The following is a 20,514-nucleotide window of genomic DNA, read 5'->3' as shown; positions in this document are numbered from 1 at the left end:
AATGGTATACCGTCTTAAATGTTCTTGTATAGCATTTAATGGCATTTAATGAAGCAATAAATGCTGCTATCATGTTAATAGATCAACGGTATTTTTAGAGATTCTTGAGATACGCAAGATTCTGTTAGTGTATATTTCGAATTTTTTATCCTTCTCGTTCTGGTTTTAGCTAAGAAATTATTCGAGCAAGTTTTAGCGTGATACCAGTACTTCTGTTTTGCAACGTCTACTGGTTCTACTGGTTTTGTACTAATCTAATCATCTACTGGTTTTTCCTTAGCGTCTCCATTCCAACAATTTTGCGCGATACACGTACTTCTGTTTTGGAACGTCTACTGGTTCTACTGGTTTTGTACTAATCCAACATCTAATGGTTTTTCCTTAGCATCTCCACAATAATTTTAATTCTAACAATTTCCCCCTTTGTGGTGATGCCAAAACCTAGATGTTCTGTGTTAATAAAATCGAGATAAGAGCTGATTAGATAATCAAAACAATTTATATCCAAAGAAAATCACGTAAAGCGTGAATATAAGTTAGTTAATAAAAACACAAAGAAAAGATTAGTTTGTTCCAATATCCCTGAAGGTAGCTTGATCTGGATTTTGATCCCTTCCAGTTGGTCTGCTGCTACTTGCTCTAGTTCTATCATCTTCCCCCTTTTTGGCATCATCAAGAATGACCCTAGCAAGTAATTCATCCATCCTCCCAGGTAAGTTGTGAATGCCATTTGTCAGCATCTCTAGATAAGGAGTCTGATTGGAAACTCGATCATTAATAGCAGTGAGCGTTTGAGATTGAGAATCAATCTTGGCATCCATCAGGTCCATGGTGGTGGAGATTGATCGAAACATTTCATCATGCTCGGTGATTCTGGTAAATATATCAGATTGAGCAAGCGCGATCTGACTGGCATTTCTGGTTATGACCTGTCGAAATACGATGATCTCAGCATGCATTTTACTCAGAGATTCCGCAGTGGTCTGTATTTCCTTAGACATGCGTTCTCGGAAGAATTGAGCATCATGAATTTCGGCGGCATTTTCATAAGATATCCGCTCGACCACGTCTGAAAGATTTACAAGATCCCTTTGGAGAGCATCAATTTGTAATTCTAGATCAAATGGTTCCACAGCTGGGGAAGGAGTCCTTGCTCGCAATCTTTGTCTCATTTCCTCCAGTCGGGCAATACGCTCAGGAGACTGTAAGAAGGAATAGAGAATTGTGCAGCTTCTGCTTGAGTTGTAACAACTGGTTCTGGTTCAGCAGAAGGTCCTTCTGAAGTAGTAGACTGTTCTGTTGGCCCTTCTTCTGGTTGCGGCAAAGCAGCAGTAGGAACAGAAACAGCTTGTGGCTCAACAACAGAGGATGAAGTATGCAACAAAGTTGCCATCTCAGCTTGGTGAGCTTCTGAAAATTGCTCAAGTGCTGGAAGAGAAGATGAAGCAGTAGTCATAACAGTAGCACTGGCAGCAGCAGTTGCATTAGCAGAAGCAGATTCTGGAGAAGGATCAGTAGAAGCAGGAATAGCTTGAAGCAATTCATCTTGTGCCGTTTGGGTCGGCACAATCGATTTGATTACCTCATCAACAGAGGCCAGATCTTGTACAGAGATCAGAGACGAAGATTGAGTAGGAACTTCTACTGGGACAGGAGTACTAGAGACCTTGACTTCAGGAGAAGCTTCGGTCGGTTCCTCAACTGTCTGACTCTTCAATATTGCAGAAACAGAGGGAAGACTGAACTTTGGAGGCCGAGAAAAGCCTTTTTCCTTATTAGCAATTTGTTCAGAGAGAATTTTCAGCTGCTCTGACAAAATTTGAATAACATTCTGATGGAGAAAATCAGTAGGACTTGCAGAGTAAAAGTTTGACTTTAAGGTTTTCATAACATTGTCCATCTTCTGCATTTTGAATTTTTCCAGAATGTAATTGCGACGATTTATAGCCTCTATCACATTCCGTGTCCCGACAGCATCAAAAACTCTTTTCTCATTGGCTATTGTTTGAGCATAAACACCAGTAGTTTTCAAAAATGTGATTGGATGGTAGACTGTAGCCAATCGTCAAAAAATTTCATATCTTCTCTGGTGGAGACCTCAATTTCTTCCAGATGTAGATTTATTGATGTTTGGATTGAGGAGGGAGCCACCTGTGATTCAGACAATTAAGTAACCTTACCTTTCCCTTTTTCAGAGGTGGCGGAGACTGCTGATTTAAAAGCAGAAGAACCAACAGCTGGTTCTCGAATGACCAAACTAGAACTTGGTCTAAAGCTTTGAGCAGGTGAAGGCCCTGATTCAATAGGTTTGGCTTTGGTGGATGGAACAACAAATGAAAAAACTTGGCGGAGAGGAACATTCTCCAGTTCAGAAAGAACTGTTGTTTTCTTGATGCGAATTGTTGTGCGAGACTTCTTCTTAGCTGGGGTGGGAGGCAGTGAAGCTTGCTGAGTGGGTGCTGCTGATTCTCCAGATTCTGTTTTGTCAGAATCAGTCAAGACCACAACTCTTTTTTGTTTAATTTTCTTCTGCCCCTCAGTTTTAGATTCTCCAATTTCCTTCTTAATGGCCACAAACTCACCAACGGTTAGCTTTGGCCTTAAAGCAAGCACGCTATCAGCATTAGTCATTGTTACGGAAGAACCATCCTCTTCTGATGTTCCGGGAAAACCAGCATATTTCAACATTGTACTGATTTGTACAGCAAAACCGGTACTTTTCCTGAGAATCATATCCTTCATGACTCGAAACAGAAAACGTCCCCAGTCGACTTTCTTTTCTGATGTGATGGCCACCATCACTTGAACCTTTTCTTTTGTTAGTTTATCAAAGGTTCCAGCCTTAAATAACAAGGCTTTGGCTACTATATCGACGAGTACCTGGTACTCAATCTTCAGTAGCTTTTTAAAGCAAGAGGGTGAAAGTTCTTCTCCAGTGGCTGAAAAATTGGTCAAGGCGATTGACATGTCTTCCTTTGAAATGTCCGAGAGCTCGGAAAGTCCAGAAATCGGTAGGAAGAAGGTAGAACCCAGAAGTGCAGCATCAATAGAGATCGATGCATCTCCCTGTGTATAGGTAATCTTGCCTTCCACAACTTCTGCTTTGGCATAGAAGTCCAGAAGAACAGACTTGTAGATGACAGCAGGTGATTCCAAAAACATGCGAAGCCCTGACTTTTCCAATGATTTAAACATCTTAACAAGATTCTCATCCTTGATAGTGAGAACAGAAACAAAATTCACCTGATAAGCATTCAAAGTATATGCTGCGGCAACTTTGTTGAATTTGAAAGAGAATATAAGTATGTTAGCAGTAGATGCGAGAAAGCAGTAGAAACAAGGAAATAATCTGAGTTCCTAAAGCGTAGTGAAGAAGAAAAGAAAATGAACGGTTAAAGTTAAATATACAGCCGTCAGTGAACATAGGGACACGTGTCGATATGTCAGGAGAGAGAGAGACAAGAGTGTCAGTTACTCTACTCATTTCAAAATATTTTGTAAAAAAATTGGCGGGCTGTCCGAGGCGGTCGCTAATTAAACAGAAGCTGATTTGTCATTTTATGATAATATCTACTGGAAGTGGATAAAGTGCTGAAACAAATGCAGCACTTCAGCAACTTCTGGTTGATATACTGTTTTATCGAAAAGACAAATCAGTTTCTAATATAAATTCCATAAAGATGTTCCCCCTCAATAAATGCAGTAGTAATGGATATTAAATGCTAAATGACTCTTGGAAATCTTGCAATTTAAACCGTTGAATTTGAATAGTCGTATGGATCCTTATCTCCTTTGAATATCACTATAAATACCTGCAAGGGTTAAACAAGGTTAAACAAACATAAAAATCAAATGAGGGAAGAGGTAACAACTGATCCAGATCCAGAAGCAGAAGCAACAATGTTCAGAAGACAGCTTGCTGCGATTTCTAAGAAGATGTTGGAAAAAGTCGTTCTGCACATAATGATCCATGGATCATACTCCTGGAGTTGTAATATTAACAATCAAAAAGATTGTTGGCTATCATTGAGATTGATATGTAGCATCGATCCCTTCCATAAGCATGCTAATGCAATAAGAGAGAGCTGGTGGATCGATATTGATGATGCCCTGCAAAGTATCTGATCATACATTAGTGCTAACAAGATCCAAGCTTGCAAGATTCTTTTCGAGAAAGACTCTCCTTCTTCTGCTGAAGTATTTTGCAAGAATACTACAAGCTGCTGATATTACTGAAGACATAAGCTTGATTAGTCTAGAATTCTAGAAGACATTTCAATTGTCTTCAGATTTCTGTAACTTTTGCTTTGTTTAATGTAGTGGAAAATTTCTAATAAAATTTCAGTTGAAGTATTTGATGTTCCTTTATTCCTTTCTGTAAACAACTCAATGTTAAATAATAAAATGAATAAATTCAGAAGGAAGTAAGTCGTCTTAAGATAACTTCTACTGGAAACTAAAGAAAACCTAGTTTTGTTAATGAGACAAAATACCTTTTGCATCTGACACAGAATCACAGAAGATCAGAATAAAGTTCTACCTAAATTAGTGCAATATTTGGTAACTAAATCGATGATAGCTTGATATGGGATGTTTCATATATTTACTATAGTCAAGACTTTCTCGAGCTTTGGTCCCTGGTTTTCATCTATAAATATGAACATGGGGTAAACCAGATAATCGTTCTTAAGAGAGATGGCAAGAGATAATAGTCCTGATTTGGCTGATGAGTTCATGAGGGAGGTGATTGCTGCAAGAAAGAAGGCAATAGAAGACAAGGTGCTGAAGAAGACACTTGCTACTTGGACTAAAATCCAGGAGCTTAAGTCCTCCTTCGAGAGTGGGCGAACATCTTCCACCAAGGAGTTGATAATGATGTCGAAATATTATCGACGTCTCCATAGTGCTGATAGTGAAGACGTTGTCTCTGATGATGGCGTCTACCTTCTTATGCTCTTAAAAGAGCTAAAAACTTTGAAAAAGATTGCTTTTTCAGATGAGTTTCTTCGTACCTCTACTGGAGAGCTGACCACTTGGTTGGCATCCTGGAGAGTTTTCGTTAAAGCAGAAGTGAGAAATGTACGCCCCCGCTTCTATTATTTTAAATGAAATATTATGTCTACTGATTGTCTCTATCGTTCAGCTTTTACCTTCTTCAAAATTAAAAACTGAATAATCATAGAGGAAAAGTTAAGTCAAAATATAAGATGATGAGAAATAATCAAGTTAAATCTATCAATCCAAGTGTATTTCGAAAATAAGAAAACTTATTTTCAGGCAGAGGTTTTGTAAAAATGTCTGCTGCTTGCTGATCAGTAGGAATGTATTCCAGACGAATGTTCTTCTTTTGCACATGATCTCTGATAAAATGATGTCTGATATCAATGTGTTTAGTTCTGGAATGGAGTACTGGATTATGTGATATATCAATTGCACTAGTATTGTCACAAAATATAGGTGATTCCGAGGCTTGAAATCCATAGTCTTTGAGTTGTTGTTGTATCCAAAGTATTTGAGAACAGCAGCTTCCAGCAGCAAGATATACAGCTTCTGCAGTAGACGTGGCTATGGAAGTCTGCTTTTTGCTAAACCAGGAGATCAACCTATCACCAAGAAATTGACAAAAACCACTTGTGCTTTTCCTATCCAGTTTACATCCTGCATAATCAGCATCTGAGTATCCAATAAGATTAAACGATGAGTCCTTGGGATACCAGAGGCCTACATTTTGAGTACCCTTAAGATATTTTAAAATCCTTTTACCAGCAATATAATATGATTGTTTTGGGTTTGATTGAAATATAGCACAAATACAAACACCAAACATGATATCTGGTTTACTGGAAGTAAGGTATAACAATGAACCAATCAAACCACGATACTGAGTTACCTGTACTGAAATTCCCACTTCATCTTTATCAAGTTTAGTAGATGAGCTCATAGGAGTGGAAGCAGCAGATCATGTTTCCATCCCAAACTTTTTCAGTAGTTCCTTTGTATACTTAGTTTGGTTTATGAAGATTCCAGTATCAAGTTTCTTGATTTGAAGTCCTAAGAAAAATGTTAATTCTCCCATCATGCTCATCTCGAACTGGTCCTGCATTAACTTAGCAAACTTTGCACATAATTTGGGGTTAGTTGACCCAAATAGGATATCATCAACATAAATCTGAACTAATAATATGTGTTTGTATTTTGCTAAGGTAAACAAGGTTTTATCTTCAGTACCAACGATGAAACCATGATTAATGAGAAATTGTGAAAGTGTGTCGTACCAAGCCCTAGGTGCTTGTTTCAGACCATACAATGCTTTATATAATTTAAAAACATGAATTGGTAACAAATGATTAGAAAAACCTGGAGGCTGTTCAACATAGACTTCCTCTTGTAGTAGACCATTAAGAAACGCACTATTTACATTCATTTGATATACTTGGAAGTTTTTGAAGGCAGAAAAGGCTAAGAATATTCTGATATCTTCGAGCCTAGCTACTGGTGCAAAGGTTTCATCATAGTCTATCCCTTCTTCTTGTCTAAAACCTTGTGCAACCAGTCTTGCTTTGTTTCTTACAACTGTTCCTTCCTCATTTAGTTTGTTTCTGAATACCCACCGAGTTCCAATGACAGCTTGGTGAGAAGGCCTAGGTACTAGAAACCAAACTTTATTCCTCTCGAATTGATTCAGCTCTTCTTGCATAGCTTCTATCCAACTGGGATCCAGAAGAGCTTCTTCAATCTTCTTTGGTTCATCTTGAGAAATAAATGCAGCATGCATGTATTCATTTATCATCTGTTTTCTAGTCCTTAGTGGAGCTGCTGGATTTCCAATTACCAAAGATGGAGGATGAGATTTTCTCCAAATAAAAGGATTTAGATTGTCTTCATATAAGGCAGTAGATTGTTTGGAGTATCGACTGCTGGTTCTGGAATGTCAGCTGCTGGTTCTGGAGTGTCAGCTGCTGGTTCTGGAGTATCAGCTACTGGTTCTGGAATGTCAGCTGCTGGTTCTGGAATGTGAATGTCTGGTTCTGGATTTTGAATATCCTTGACACTTGCTTCTGCATCATCTTCACTGTCTTGTTCCAGATGAACCTTGTCTAATCTCTTACTTAAATTAGATATGTTAGTAATCTCGGAAGCACTGTTGTCTTCATCAAAGACAACATGAATAAATTCTTCAACATTAAGAGTCTTATTATTGAAATTTTAAAAGCCTTACTAACTGCTGAATATCCAAGAAATAAACCAGTGTCAGATTTTGAATCAAAAGCAGCTAAAAGATTTTTCCCATTATTGTGCACAAAGCATCTGCAACGAAAACATGAAAGTAAGATACGTTCGGTTTATTTCCTTTCCATATTTCATAAGGAGTCTTATTGTTTCTCTTGTTGATCATCGTTCTGTTTTGTGTGTAGCAAGCTGTATTAATAGCTTCTGCCCAGAAGCCCTGAGAGATATCTGCATCTGCTAGCATTGTTCTAGCAGCTTCTTTAAGTGTTCTGTTTCTCCTCTCAGCTACTCCATTTTGTTGAGGCGTCCTGGGAGCTGAATATTCATGATGAATGCCCTGTTCATCTAGATATATCTCAAGAGTCTTGTTAGTAAATTCAGTACCTCGATCACTTCTGATTCTAATGACAGAAAATGATTTTTCATTTTGAATCTTTTTCAGAATTTTGATCAGGAGGCTACTGGTTTGATCTTTTCCAGCAAGAAAAATTACGCAAGTAAATCTAGAGAAATCATCAACAACAACAATGATGTATCACATTCCCCCTAAGCTTATGATAGGGATTGGACCAAATAAGTCCATATGTAATAATTCTAAACATCTTGAGGATGATTTGCTGCCTTTATTTTTGAAGCTAGATCTTACTTGCTTACCAAGTTGACATGCAGAACAAACATGATTCTTAATAAATTTTATGTATGGCAATCCATCTACTAAGTTCTGCCTTTTGAGATTGTTGATAAACTTAAAATTTAGATGATTCAATCTTTTGTGCCACAACCAGTGTTTATTACTTAGAGATGCAACTAAACATGTAGGAGCAATAATATGATCTATGTTCCATGAGATTTTATAGGTGTTGCCTTTTCTTACTCCGGTTATAACAGTAGAATCATCAGCATTTTTAACTGTGCAAGAGTGCTTCTGGAATGCTACTGAAAATCTATTATCGCATAATTGACTAATACTGATCAAGTTATAACAAAGATTTTCAACTAAGAGCACATCCTTAATAGTGATGTTACCATGGATAATCTTATCTTTACCCACGGTCTTACCTTTTGAGTTATCCCCAAAGGTTATCTCTGGTCCAGCACAACTTAATACTTCTGATAGTAGACTTTTCTGTCCAGTCATATGTCTTGAACATCCACTATCTAAATACCATGTAGAGCTACTGATCTTGGTTTTCTTCACCTGTTCCTGCAAACACAAATTTTAGTATCTGGTACCCAATCTATTTGGGTCCAAACCTTATTAGTCCCTTTGGAACCCACATTTGTACAATTCTTGTACTTCGGGTATCCATGGAGGTGTGTGCAACAGAGGGTCTGTCGTTTCTAACATTGTATATCTTAGTATGTTGTTCTTCCCTTCTGTTTCTGTTGTCCAGCCTGTATCTCTTCTGAACAGGTCTAGAATTGTAGTACTGGTAGTTTTTAACCTTCATAGAAGGTTGTCTTCCTGAGTTGAATCCTCTTCTGATTCTAGAACTCTGGTCAACTTTTTCCTTGGGTTCAACATAACCCAGACCATAATGCACCCTTTTGTTCATCTGATTTACATTCCTTTCTACTGAAACAGTAGGTACTTCTGGTTTATGTACCACACTGGATTTCACAAAGTGAATATACTTCCCTTTGCACATATCCAATTTTGGCTTAGTATTCGTTTCAGTGGTGCCTTCATTATTACAAAATCCGAGACCACTCCTGTCTCCAGATTGTTTTTGTAACTCTTGCATCTTTTCCAGTGAAATAGAAGACTTGTTCCAAGTATTTACCAGTAGTGACAACTTCTGGTTTTCAGAAAGCATCTTCTGGTAATCTGCTTTTGCTCTTTCATTCTCCGTTTTTAATTTACTCATCTTGTAAATCATTACAGTTGTCTACTTGCAAGCAAGTTAACTTACTATTCTGATCCTTTAAGTCTTGATTTTCGATTTTAACTTCCTCGAATGATTGAGAAAGTCTAGAATACTCTTCTACCATGTCGTGTAATGCTTTGACTAACTCAGTGTGTGTAAATTCATCAGAATCAAAGTTAAATACCTCTCCATATGTCGAGGTTGAATCAGTATTCGCCATCAGACATTTGATCTCATCTTCATCACTTTCACTCGAACGGCTTTCAGAACCAGAAGATTCAGAACTTGAGTCTGCCCATTTGGACTTGCTTTATTCTGCAATCATTGCCTTCCTATCTCTTCTGGTCTTTTTATCATTGCGTTTGACACCATTCTTCCTTGGGTCATCCTTCTTTGGTTTTGGACAATCAGCAATGAAGTGTCCAACTTTTCCACAGTTAAAGCATGCCATATCACTAGGTGATGATTCCTTTTTGAAATTGCGGTTGGGACTTTGAAATATTCTATGATTCTTTTTCATAAATCTGGAAAACTTCTTAACAAATAATGACATTGCGTCATTGCTTATTTTTCAGCACTTCTCTCAGAAGTGTTCTCTAAAGCAGCAGCAGAAGATGAGCTTGGAGCAACTGTAGCAGTAGGGTTGGCAGTAGCTGCGAGAGCTTTGGTTGGTGGATTTTCTAAGGGGTCTTCTCCACTTCGAACTTCAAGTTCAAACTCATATGCCTTTACATCCGAGAACAAGTCGTGCAGTTCTAACTTGTTGAGATCCTTGGAAGCTCTCATTGCCATTGTTTTGACGTCCAATTCTCTGGGTAGGCCTCTAATAACCTTTAATGCAATTTCTCTATTGCCAAAGTCTTTCCCAAGAGCTGTGAGTTCATTGACGAGGCTGCTGAATCGTTCATCAAATTCATTCATAGTTTCTCCAGCCCTCATCTTCATATTCTCAAACTTCTGCATGGCTACAGATAGTTTGTTTTCTTTTGTTTCTTCGTTTCCTTCACATATCTGAATTAATTTTTCCCAGATTTCCTTGGCAGTATGACACATCTTGATTTTGTTGAAGGTATTTTTGTCGAGTGTCTTGTATAAAATGTCTTTCGCAACGTTTTCAATATTGGCTTTCTTTTGTCCTCACTTGTCCATTCATATCTTGGTTTTTCAAGCATCTGAGGTGCACCTTCGGTGATAGCAATAGCTGGATTTGGCTTTAGGATCTTTAATGGACCATCCGTGATGACATACCACATGTCATCATCTTGAGCTGCAAGATGAGCGTGCATTCTGATTTTCCAATCATCGAAATCTTCTTTTGAGAACATTGGAACTTTGCTGAAATGAGCCATGTCTGTTAAGTATTTTTCAGAACAAGAATAACACTGCTCTGATACAACTTGTTGAGGATCGGGTTGAGTTTAGAAGGGGGGTTGAATAAACTCAGTGGCCAACTTATAAAATTCTTTCGAATGATGTGCTAAAATCCTGTTAGAGATTTTAACGATTCTTGTTCAAGTATAAAGACCAGCAGATCACAAAATAATGTGCGGAAAACGATCTGTTGGTTAGTGGTGAAAAATGATAAAGCCGAAAAGCAGTAGATAGCACAAGAATTGTTTCTGGAAGTTCGAAGATAAATCTTCTACGTCTCCCCTTATTCTATTTCCAGAAGGTATCACTAAAAGACTTTGGTGAATACAGCACAACAATTGTACACACCCACTTCAATAGGACTTGCCTTTTACCTATTGAAACTCTTAGCTTTACAACTCAACTTCTTGAATAATCTCAACTTATGGAAAAGACTCTTTTCCAGTTACAAATTCTTCTATCAATGAATTGATGAAATGAATAGCTTAAGAAGATATGACTGAAGTAGCTAGCACAATATGATCTCAATGATCAACAGTATGCAATGAAGCGTGTGCTGCCTTTTTCAGTGTTGAGCTCTTTCAAATAACTGAAAGTTCTAACAATTGCTCAAATGATGTATTTCAATTCAGATAGTTGTTCAATGATTCGGTGGTCTTTCACATAATCCTTCATCTCCATATATAGGCTCTATTCAACATTTTAAAAAACTGAACGGCTCTTTTCTTTTGGTGGTACAGCTTTATTGCTAAAAACGGACCCTGCAGAATACATCAAAAGTAATCAGTTGCAGTTCATACCAAAAATGATATACCGTCTTAAATGTTCTTGTAAAGCATTTAATGGCATTTAGTGAAGCAATAAATGCTGCTATCATGTTAATAGATCAACGGTATTTTTCGAGATTCTTGAGATACGCAAGATTCTGTTAGTGTATATTTCGAATTTTGTATCCTTCTCGTTCTGGTTTTAGCTAAGAAATTATTCGAGCCTTTTTTTTAGCGTGATACCAGTACTTTTTTTTTGCAACGTCTACTGATTCTACTGGTTTTGTACTAATCCAACATCTACTGGTTTTTCCTTAGCATCTCGACAATAATTTTAATTCTAACAGAATTTATTTCTTCTCCTATTATCGTTAAATATAAATTTGTATAATTTGGTTTTTCAATTATCTGATTAATATGTTTAACAGTTATTTGTAACATATCATTATTAAATAATTTTGAAAAAGCAACAAATTTTAAATTTTATTATTCTTTTCTATAATAAAAGATTGTTGGGGAGGATAAACAGATTTTTAAATCTGTCCTGAAGAAAGCTTATAATTTCTTTCAAGTATAGAAATATAATCAATAATAAATGTTTTGAAAAACCAAGGAACAAAATGTATTAATTTATTTTGGTTTTCATAATATTTATAAAATGCTGAAAAAATAAATTCAAATTTTTCTTCAAAGAAACTTTTAAAATATCAATCTCTGAAAGATTTCCATTTGGGTAAATAAAATTCTCTATTGATCTTTGCTCTTGCAAGAGATCCTTTAGTAAAATCAATTTTTGATTTACTATCCATTAAATACTAAAATTCATCTCTGAAACAGTATCAGTTTCTCTAACTTTTTGAAAGCTACTTTTATGAACAATATTATTTTGATTTATAATTAAATCATCTACTGTATCAGTAGATTCTAAATCTTCTCTTATTTGAGAAGTAGATGCTCTAGAAGTTTGTGGTATATCAACAATATAATCCAAAGGAGAAATAAAAGAATGACTAGATCTTAATTTAGCATAATTAGAAGAGCGTATTTTTGTTCATTATTGAATTGTATTTGAACAGATGCTTCATTAATTTGTATAACTTGTTGTAAATCCCTATTTATTATAGGACTTCTAGGAACATCTTGTTCAATTATCCAGCTTTCTGGAATTCTATTTCTCCTCATTTTATAGAACTACGATTTGTAATATTAGATCCATTAAAATTAGTTTCTATAAGAATAGTTTCATTTAATTTTTTATCTATTCTTTTACACATAGGATTCAGTGTAAAAAGTGGTCTATAATAAATACGATAACAGATACATATTACTTCTGTACCAGGAGTATAATTATAACGATGAGTTTTAACATTTAATGGTAAAGAATATAAATATTTATATCAGACAAAGATAAAGATAGATTTTGATAAACATCAAAATATACTGGACCATGTGCCAGACTAGATTGAATTAATCCCATAAGGGATTGTTTCCAATTCAAATTTCTACCATCTCTTAAAAATGCTATAAAGCTTTCTGGTAAACCTTCTAAGATTAAAGGTCTGAATGCTATTTGTATTAAACCTATATGAATAAATCTATAATTTTTCATATAAGGTAAAATATCTTTATTATTCAATAATCTAATAACCATTTCTTCTGTAGAACCCGAAAATCAGTCTACGTTTAAACCATGCATAATTCTAGATTTTTAAATTTAATTGACTCCATTGCATGATTATTTTAAATGCACTTCTTTGAAGTTAATTATTTTATTATTTCATCTCAGTAGTTGATTTTTAGCATTTCAGTTATTTCAGTGAGGCCGGACTGGAGTTGGAGTTTTGAGATAGGATTTAAGATTCGAGAATTATTTCCGGGAGTTAATTTAACTAGCAAGTAAGTTCATTTAAGTTAATAAGGGAGGTGTGAGGATTTAATTTAAGTTGCTTGAGGTGATTAAGAAATAAGCCCATTTAAGTTGCATAATTAAAAGGTTAGCTCACTAAATTAATTAAAGGATTAGTAAGGCCTTTAAGGATTATTAGTTGACTAGATAAACAACACTCCCCATCCATTTTTTAGAAGTGAAATTTCGGCCACCCCTTAGTACCTAGACAATTATTTTTGCCAACCCACATTTGGCCATTCCATGTAAATTTTTAGCATGCTAATCTTTTCAATTATTAACCAAACCTTAATTAGTTAGTTATTAAGCATGATCCTAGCCTTGGATACCATACAATACATCGGTCAAGGCATTCCCAAGGAGATTTGACAAGCATGTGCAAATTTTAAGGAGTGTGGGACTTAGTCTTGAGTTGAGATCCTATATTTGTGGATCTTGCCTCTCACCTTTCCAACCATTTTTCTCCCCACCTCCATAACCACTCCATCACACCCCTCCCCACTGAAATTCAGAGAGTTTGAGAGGGGAAATTTCGTGACCCTCATAGCTAGAGCAAGGGAGAAAAATCCAGCAAGGTAGCAAGAAAAGAAATCGCTCCATCTCCTCCGCGCCGGATCGTCTCATCTTTTCGTTTTCTTTCGAAACGAATCCAAGGCATGTATATACTTTTTCTAAACCTCAATCAAGTCATATTATCAAGTATTTTTCAGTACATGATCAGATTTCATCATGCAAAAACCGAACACATATCAAATTTGTCAAAAGAAAATGCATGAAGATTTTTCGGTTTTTCTTGGGCAGCTTCATGGTTTGCTTTGTGTTGTGGATTTCAGGTTATGATTCGACTCCAGGCTCTCAAGGCTGTTCCTAGACATGTAATAGGATGTATTAGGACCATGTTGGTCCATTCATTTAGCCCCCACCCTTGCTGGAAACCGAAATGACAGCAAGTTCCCCATAGGTGCAGGAAATGGTGTTCGAAAAATTTCAGTTTCTTGTCTTGAGGGTTGGATCTGATCTTGGCTGCTCTAAGGGCTCTTAGCCATGGTTGGATCACTCCCCTAGCATGTCTAAGACATGACTAAGTCTCCATTTTGGTGGCTTGGTCCATGACTCCTCGGTTTTTAATTAAAACATCACAACAGCCCCTCCCCTCTCGGCCCTTCAGTTTTTGGACAGCATATGTATTTCGAGTTTGGTGGTTTGGTATGGATCTTGGTTGGCCTATGGCCCTTAGCCACGGTTCATACCATGCCCCTATATGTCTAGATTGTGCCATGGTCAATCAAATGGCCAATGGAACGATCCGTGACAACAAAACAAGAACAATGTCCGACGCGCAGAATTTGTGCTCTCGGGTGAATCTTTTCTGATGTTTGCTGGATTGGTGCGAATTGTGGCTGGTCTTGTGCCCTTAGCCATGGTTCAAATCATTCCTTGGGATGTTGGTAAGGGTCTCTGGTCAGTGGTGTAAGCCCCAATGGCCGGCGGACTCGAAAACGACACAAGGAAAACAAGTGCGCAGCTGCTGTATTTTTGGACAGCAAGTTGCTGTGTCGGTTCAGAGGCTCGTTCGAGTTCTTGGTCGGCTTTTAGCCTATGGCCTTGGACTGAACAGTGCCCTTTAAGTTAGGAAGGTCATGTTTTTGGCCGTTTGTCATTCGAATCATTTTTGAAGTCGTACGAGAATTTACAGTGCGATGTGCCAATTTGCGCAGCTGCTGGAAAATTTTACAGCAAGTTGCTGTGTCGGTTCAGAGGCTTGTTCGAGTTCTCGGTCGGCTTTTAGCCTATGGCCTTGGACTGGACAGTGCTACTTTAAGTTAGGAAGGTCATGTTTTTGGCCGTTTGTCATTCGGATCATTTTTGAAGTCGTACGAGAATTTACGGTGCGATGTGCCAAATTGACTCTCGAAAGAGCGTTTCTTGTTTTGGCCTCCATTCCACCTAGATTTCGACCATCATAATTTTGGGAGCATTATTTCATTACTTTCAGCGTATTTTAATCATGACTATATGTCGGTTCAGTGTTGGTTCGGGTTGGTTCGGAGTCACGATTAAATACGAAGTCATTAGACGTCATAACCGCATCTTTTGAACGTAAATTGCATAGTTGGTCAAGTTTAAGCTATTGCATATTTTCATGGCACCTTTAGGTTGCAGCGAGCCTGGGGGACGATCCAAACCACTCCAGTTGGTAAAATTACAGGATATTTTCATTATCGCCAGTTAATTATTTTACGTGCATGAAAACAGAAAATGATTATTTTTGAGATTTATGCGATATGGCTTGTGGTTCATTCACTATGTGGGAGCATTATTTATACGGTCGCCAGTGACCGCTCAGTTCAGGTTGGTACCATCAGGTCGCCAGTGACCTATCAGTTCAGGATGGTACCATCGGGTCTTCAGTGACCGCCAGCTCAGTTTCAGGCTCCCCGGTAGTCAGTTACCGATCAGTTCAGCTTAGTGCAGTGGCCACAGGCGTAAAACATAATCTCAACAGAAAATTTTACCAGTTATTTCAGTACAGGGCTCCAAGGAGCAAACGTTTTTACTATGATTATCAGTTCAGTTATGCACGTATTATAATTGCTCAGTACAGATTATTTTCAGCATCAGTACAGATTATTTTCAGCATCAGTACAGATTACTTTCAGCACGTCTCATGACATGATATTTTATCCCATGCATATTTTACTTCAGATTTTACTCGTTACCTGCGATATATGCATGCTGAGTCTTTAGGCTCACTAGACTTGATTGTTGTAGGTATTGATGAGGCCAGGGCCGAGGACGGGGACCAGTGAGCCAGCTTGGGTCGGCAGTAGTGGCACCCGAGGACCTCAGTGCAGCAGTTGTTATTTTTCCGCTAATAATTTTTATCAGTCGTTGGACAAATTTTAAGTAGTTATTTTTGGCAACTTTATTTTTATTCCGCTGCAATAATTTGAAACATTGAACTTGATTCACCTGTGATTTTATGAATGAGACCGTTTAAGTTCTTTTAAAAAGAAAATTTTAAATTTTCCGCAAATTTTCAAAGTAAGGATTTTTGGGACTTTACAGTTGGTATCAGAGCCTATGTTCTTGTAAAGGGTTACACTACTACTGACTCCGAGAAACTCACGAAGCCACGTCTTCGGTCTGTAAGTTTTACAGTTCAGCATTTTGTTCAGCATTTTATTTAAAGCATGAATTATTTTGTCAGCATGCTTCCAGATTTTCAGTATTTCAGTGTTCAGTTAAAATAAATTATGGAATTATGCATGTTAGTTACGTACGGGTTATGTATGGAACAGTATGCCCCCTAGACGCCAGGTTGGGCGCCCGAGAGGTGGCGCGAGGCGCTGTCATGAGTACGGTGAGGATCGTAGGCGGGAGGAAGACTTACCTCCACCCCCTCCGCCTGATATGAATGCCCAGATGCTAGCTGGGATGACGCAGTTCTTCGCACAGTTTGCGGGGAACAATGCCGCTGTCGCTGCCGCAGCCAGGCCGACAGGACCCGAGGCTGTTTATGAGCGATTCATGAAGATGCGTCCGAAGGAATTCTCTGGGACGTCCGACCCCATGGTTGCCGAGGGATGGATCAAATCTCTCGAGGTCATTTTCGAGTTTATGGAGCTAGGAGACGCAGACCGAGTCCGATGTGCCACCTACCTGTTCACTGGAGACGCTCGCTTATGGTGGGAAGGAGCTTCGGTAGCCTTGACTTTGGCTACACTTTCTTGGGACCGCTTTACGGAGGTTTTCTACTCCAAGTATTTTTCTGAGGAGGTCCGCACCAGACTGACCACAGAGTTCATGAGCCTGAGACAGGGGGATATGACGGTTACGGAGTTTATCCGTAAGTTCGAGAGGGGCTGTCACTTTGTGCCCCTGATCGCGAATGATGCCAGAGCGAAGCTGATGCACTTTCTAGTGGGTTTACGACCGATCTTGCGCCGGGATGTTAGGGTGTCTGACCCTGCCACTTATGAGATTGCCGTCTCCAAGGCCTTAGCCGCAGAGCAGGATCTGCGGGACATCGAGAGGGATCGCCAGGGCAAGCGCCCAGTCCAGGTACCCCACCGCCCTCCTCCTCATCAGCATCAGCAGCAGAACAAGAGGCCTTTCCATGGACCGCCGAGGAACAGAGGCCAGCAGCAGCAGGGACGCTTAGCCCCGAGGACTCAGGAGCACCCAGTCTGCCCCAGGTGCTTACGTCGTCATCCTGGAGCATGTATGTCTGGCTCAGGAAAGTGTTTCAAGTGTGGCAGCCCAGACCACATGTTGCTGCAGTGCCCTCAGTGGAATCTGCCTACTCAGGGCAGGGTTTTTGCGCTCCATGCCGCAGAAACCAACCCGGAGACCATGTTGTTGACAGGAAGAATTTTCATAGCCGGCTCAGCTACCAAGGCCTTGATAGATTCAGGGGCCACGCACTCGTTCATTTCGGAGGTCTTCGCAAACTTTCTCAAGATCAAGACCATTGGGCTAGACATAGCCTTTTCAGTAGTGTTGCCGTCAGGCGAGGAGATGGCAGCTACCAATGTTATCAGAGATATAGACCTTGAGCTGCACGGTAATCTTGTTTATGCGGATCTGATTGTGCTACCGATGCCGGAATTTGACATCATCCTAGGAATGGACTGGCTACTGAAGAACAGAGTGTTGATAGACTTCCAGCGGAGATCTATTCTTGTCCGACCACCTGGAATGGAGCAGTTCTTATTTGAGCCGGACAGGTACTTTTCGTTACCGCGCATTATTCTATATGTTCAGGCTAGGAAACTCATGCATAGAGGGTGTCGAGCATTTCTAGCGACCTTTTTATCTGTCCCCGAGGAACCCAGCCAGTCAGCCTCAGATGTTCCGATTGTCAGAGACTTCTTAGACGTTTTTCCCGAAGACGTCTCTGGTATGCCACCCGAGAGAGAGGTGGAGTTTTCCATTGAGCTTATGCCAGGTACGGCTCCGATATCCAAAGCGCCATACCGACTTGCACCGACAGAGATGGCAGAGCTTAAGAAGCAGATTCAGGAACTTCTCGACAAGGAATTCATTCGCCCGAGCTTTTCACCATGGGGCGCGCCAGTCTTATTTGTAAAGAAGAAGGATGGCTCCATGAGGCTTTGCATTGACTATCGGGAGTTGAACAGGGTTACAGTTAAGAACAAATACCCACTGCCGAGGATTGAGGATCTGTTTGACCAATTGCAGGGAGCTTCGATTTTCTCTAAGATAGATCTGCGTTCTGGTTATCATCAGTTGAGGTTGAGATGACAAATGCTCCAGCGATCTTCATGGATCTCATGAATCGCGTATTTCAGCCGTATCTTGACCAGTTTGTGATAGTGTTCATAGACGACATTCTTGTCTACTCCAAGAGTCAAGAGGATCACAGCAGACATTTGACCACAGTGTTGCAGACCTTGCAGAAACACAAGTTATTCGCAAAGTTCAGCAAGTGCGAATTCTGGTTAGAGAAGGTGGCGTTCTTGGGCCACATTGTTTCTAGCAGTGGTATTGAGGTAGACCCCGCAAAAGTTGCAGCAGTCCGAGATTGGGTTGTGCCTCAGAATGCATCCGAGATCCGCAGTTTTCTTGGGCTGGCAGGATATTACAGGAAATTCATTCAGGGATTCTCCTCCATTGCCGTTCCACTCACAGCACTGACCAAGAAAAATGTGAAATTTGTGTGGAGCAAGGAGTGTCAGAAGAGCTTCGATACTTTGAAGCAAGCTCTTATCTCAGCACCAATATTGGCCATGCCAGCAGGACCCGGTGAGTTTGTCCTTTACACAGATGCTTCGAAGCTTGGTTTAGGTGCAGTTCTGATGCAGCATGGGAAAGTGATAGCGTATGCTTCTCGACAGCTGAAGGTCCATGAGAAGAACTACCCTACCCATGATCTGGAGTTAGCGGCTGTAGTTTTTGCCTTGAAGATTTGGAGGCACTATCTGTATGGAGAGAAATGCCAGATCTTTACCGACCACAAGAGCCTCAAGTATTTCTTTACGCAGAAGGAGCTGAACATGCGTCAGAGGCGTTGGTTGGAGCTTGTGAAAGACTACGATTGTGACATTAGCTACCACCCGGGTAAGGCTAATGTAGTTGCGGATGCTTTGAGCAGGAAAGTCGCAGTGATGGCTCACCTGACGATTCAGAAACCTCTTCAGATTGAGATACATAAGTTTGATCTTGAGACTTATCCTCGCGGTAGAGTTCCTCGTCTATCTACCTTGACGATTCAGTCCTCTCTTCTTGACCGTATTCGCAGCGGTCAGTCAGCAGATGAGCAATTGGCACAGTGGAAGAAAAGAGATGAGGCCAAGGGCAGTGTCTTATATTCAGTCAGCGACGGTATTGTGAGATACCGAGACAGGATATGGGTTCCTAGCAGTGATTCTATCCGAGCAGACATCTTATCAGAGGCCCATACGTCCCCGTACTCCATTCACCCTGGGAGTACGAAGATGTACAAGGATATGCAGTTATTGTATTGGTGGCCGGGTATGAAAAGAGACATCAGACGGTTTGTGTCCGAGTGTCTGACTTGTCAGTTAGTGAAGGCCGAACATCAGAGACCAGCAGGTTTGCTCAAGCCTCTTCCCATTCCCGAGTGGAAGTGGGAGAATGTTACCATGGACTTCGTGATCGGTTTGCCGAAGTCAGTCAGAGGATCAAATGCCATTTGGGTGATTGTAGATCGTCTTACCAAATCAGCGCACTTTCTGCCTATTAAGACGACATTCACCATGATTCAGTATGCAGAGCTTTATATCCGAGAGATAGTCCGACTTCATGGTATTCCAGTTTCTATAGTATCCGACAGAGATCCCAGATTCACTTCCTCATTTTGGAAGAGCTTGCATTCGACTATGGGTACGAAGTTGCTGTTTAGCACAGCCTTTCATCCGCAGACAGATGGACAGTCAGAGCGTGTTATTCAGATCTTAGAGGATCTTCTTCGTGCTTGTGTGATTGACTTCTCAGGGAGTTGGGAGTCGAACTTGCCATTTGTAGAGTTCACCTATAACAATAGTTTCCAATCTTCTATTGGTATGGCTCCGTATGAAGCACTGTATGGCCGCAAGTGCAGATCTCCTGTTCATTGGGATGAAGTAGGAGAGAGAGCAGAGTTGGGTCCAGAGATTGTTCAGCAGGCAGCAGATGTAGTAGTCAAGATCCGTGATAGGATGAGGACTGCTCAGAGCCGACAGAAAAGTTATGCTGATCAGCGGAGGAGAGACTTAGAGTTTGCAGTGGGCGATCATGTCTTTGTGAAAGTGGCACCTATGAAGGGTGTCATGAGATTTGGGAAGAAAGGGAAGCTCAGTCCGAGATTCATTGGACCATTTGAGATCCTTGACAGAGTTGGAACGCT

The 20,514-nt window shown here is 39.7% G+C and overlaps 1 long non-coding RNA gene across 2 annotated transcripts in view; it reads left to right on the top strand.

Annotated features, from left to right (window-relative positions):
• Positions 1-16,114, top strand: part of LOC140839338 (uncharacterized) — a 61,074-nt gene extending 44,960 nt beyond the window's left edge. The window contains exons 1-2 of one of the 2 annotated variants that reach the window (XR_012119693.1): positions 13,005-13,796; positions 15,915-16,114. This is a non-coding gene — a long non-coding RNA (uncharacterized lncRNA). Of the gene's footprint in view, positions 1-13,004; positions 13,797-15,914 lie in introns of those variants that run through there. The other variant, XR_012119694.1, reaches the window with a different exon arrangement.
• Positions 16,115-20,514: the final 4,400 nt, after the last annotated feature.

The sequence above is a fragment of the Primulina eburnea genome, chromosome 8, assembly GCF_022965805.1.
Source record: "Primulina eburnea isolate SZY01 chromosome 8, ASM2296580v1, whole genome shotgun sequence".
NCBI classification, from domain to species: Eukaryota; Viridiplantae; Streptophyta; class Magnoliopsida; order Lamiales; family Gesneriaceae; genus Primulina; species Primulina eburnea.
The sequence above is the reverse complement of the archived record's forward strand: the minus strand, read 5'-3'. Positions and strand labels throughout refer to the sequence as shown.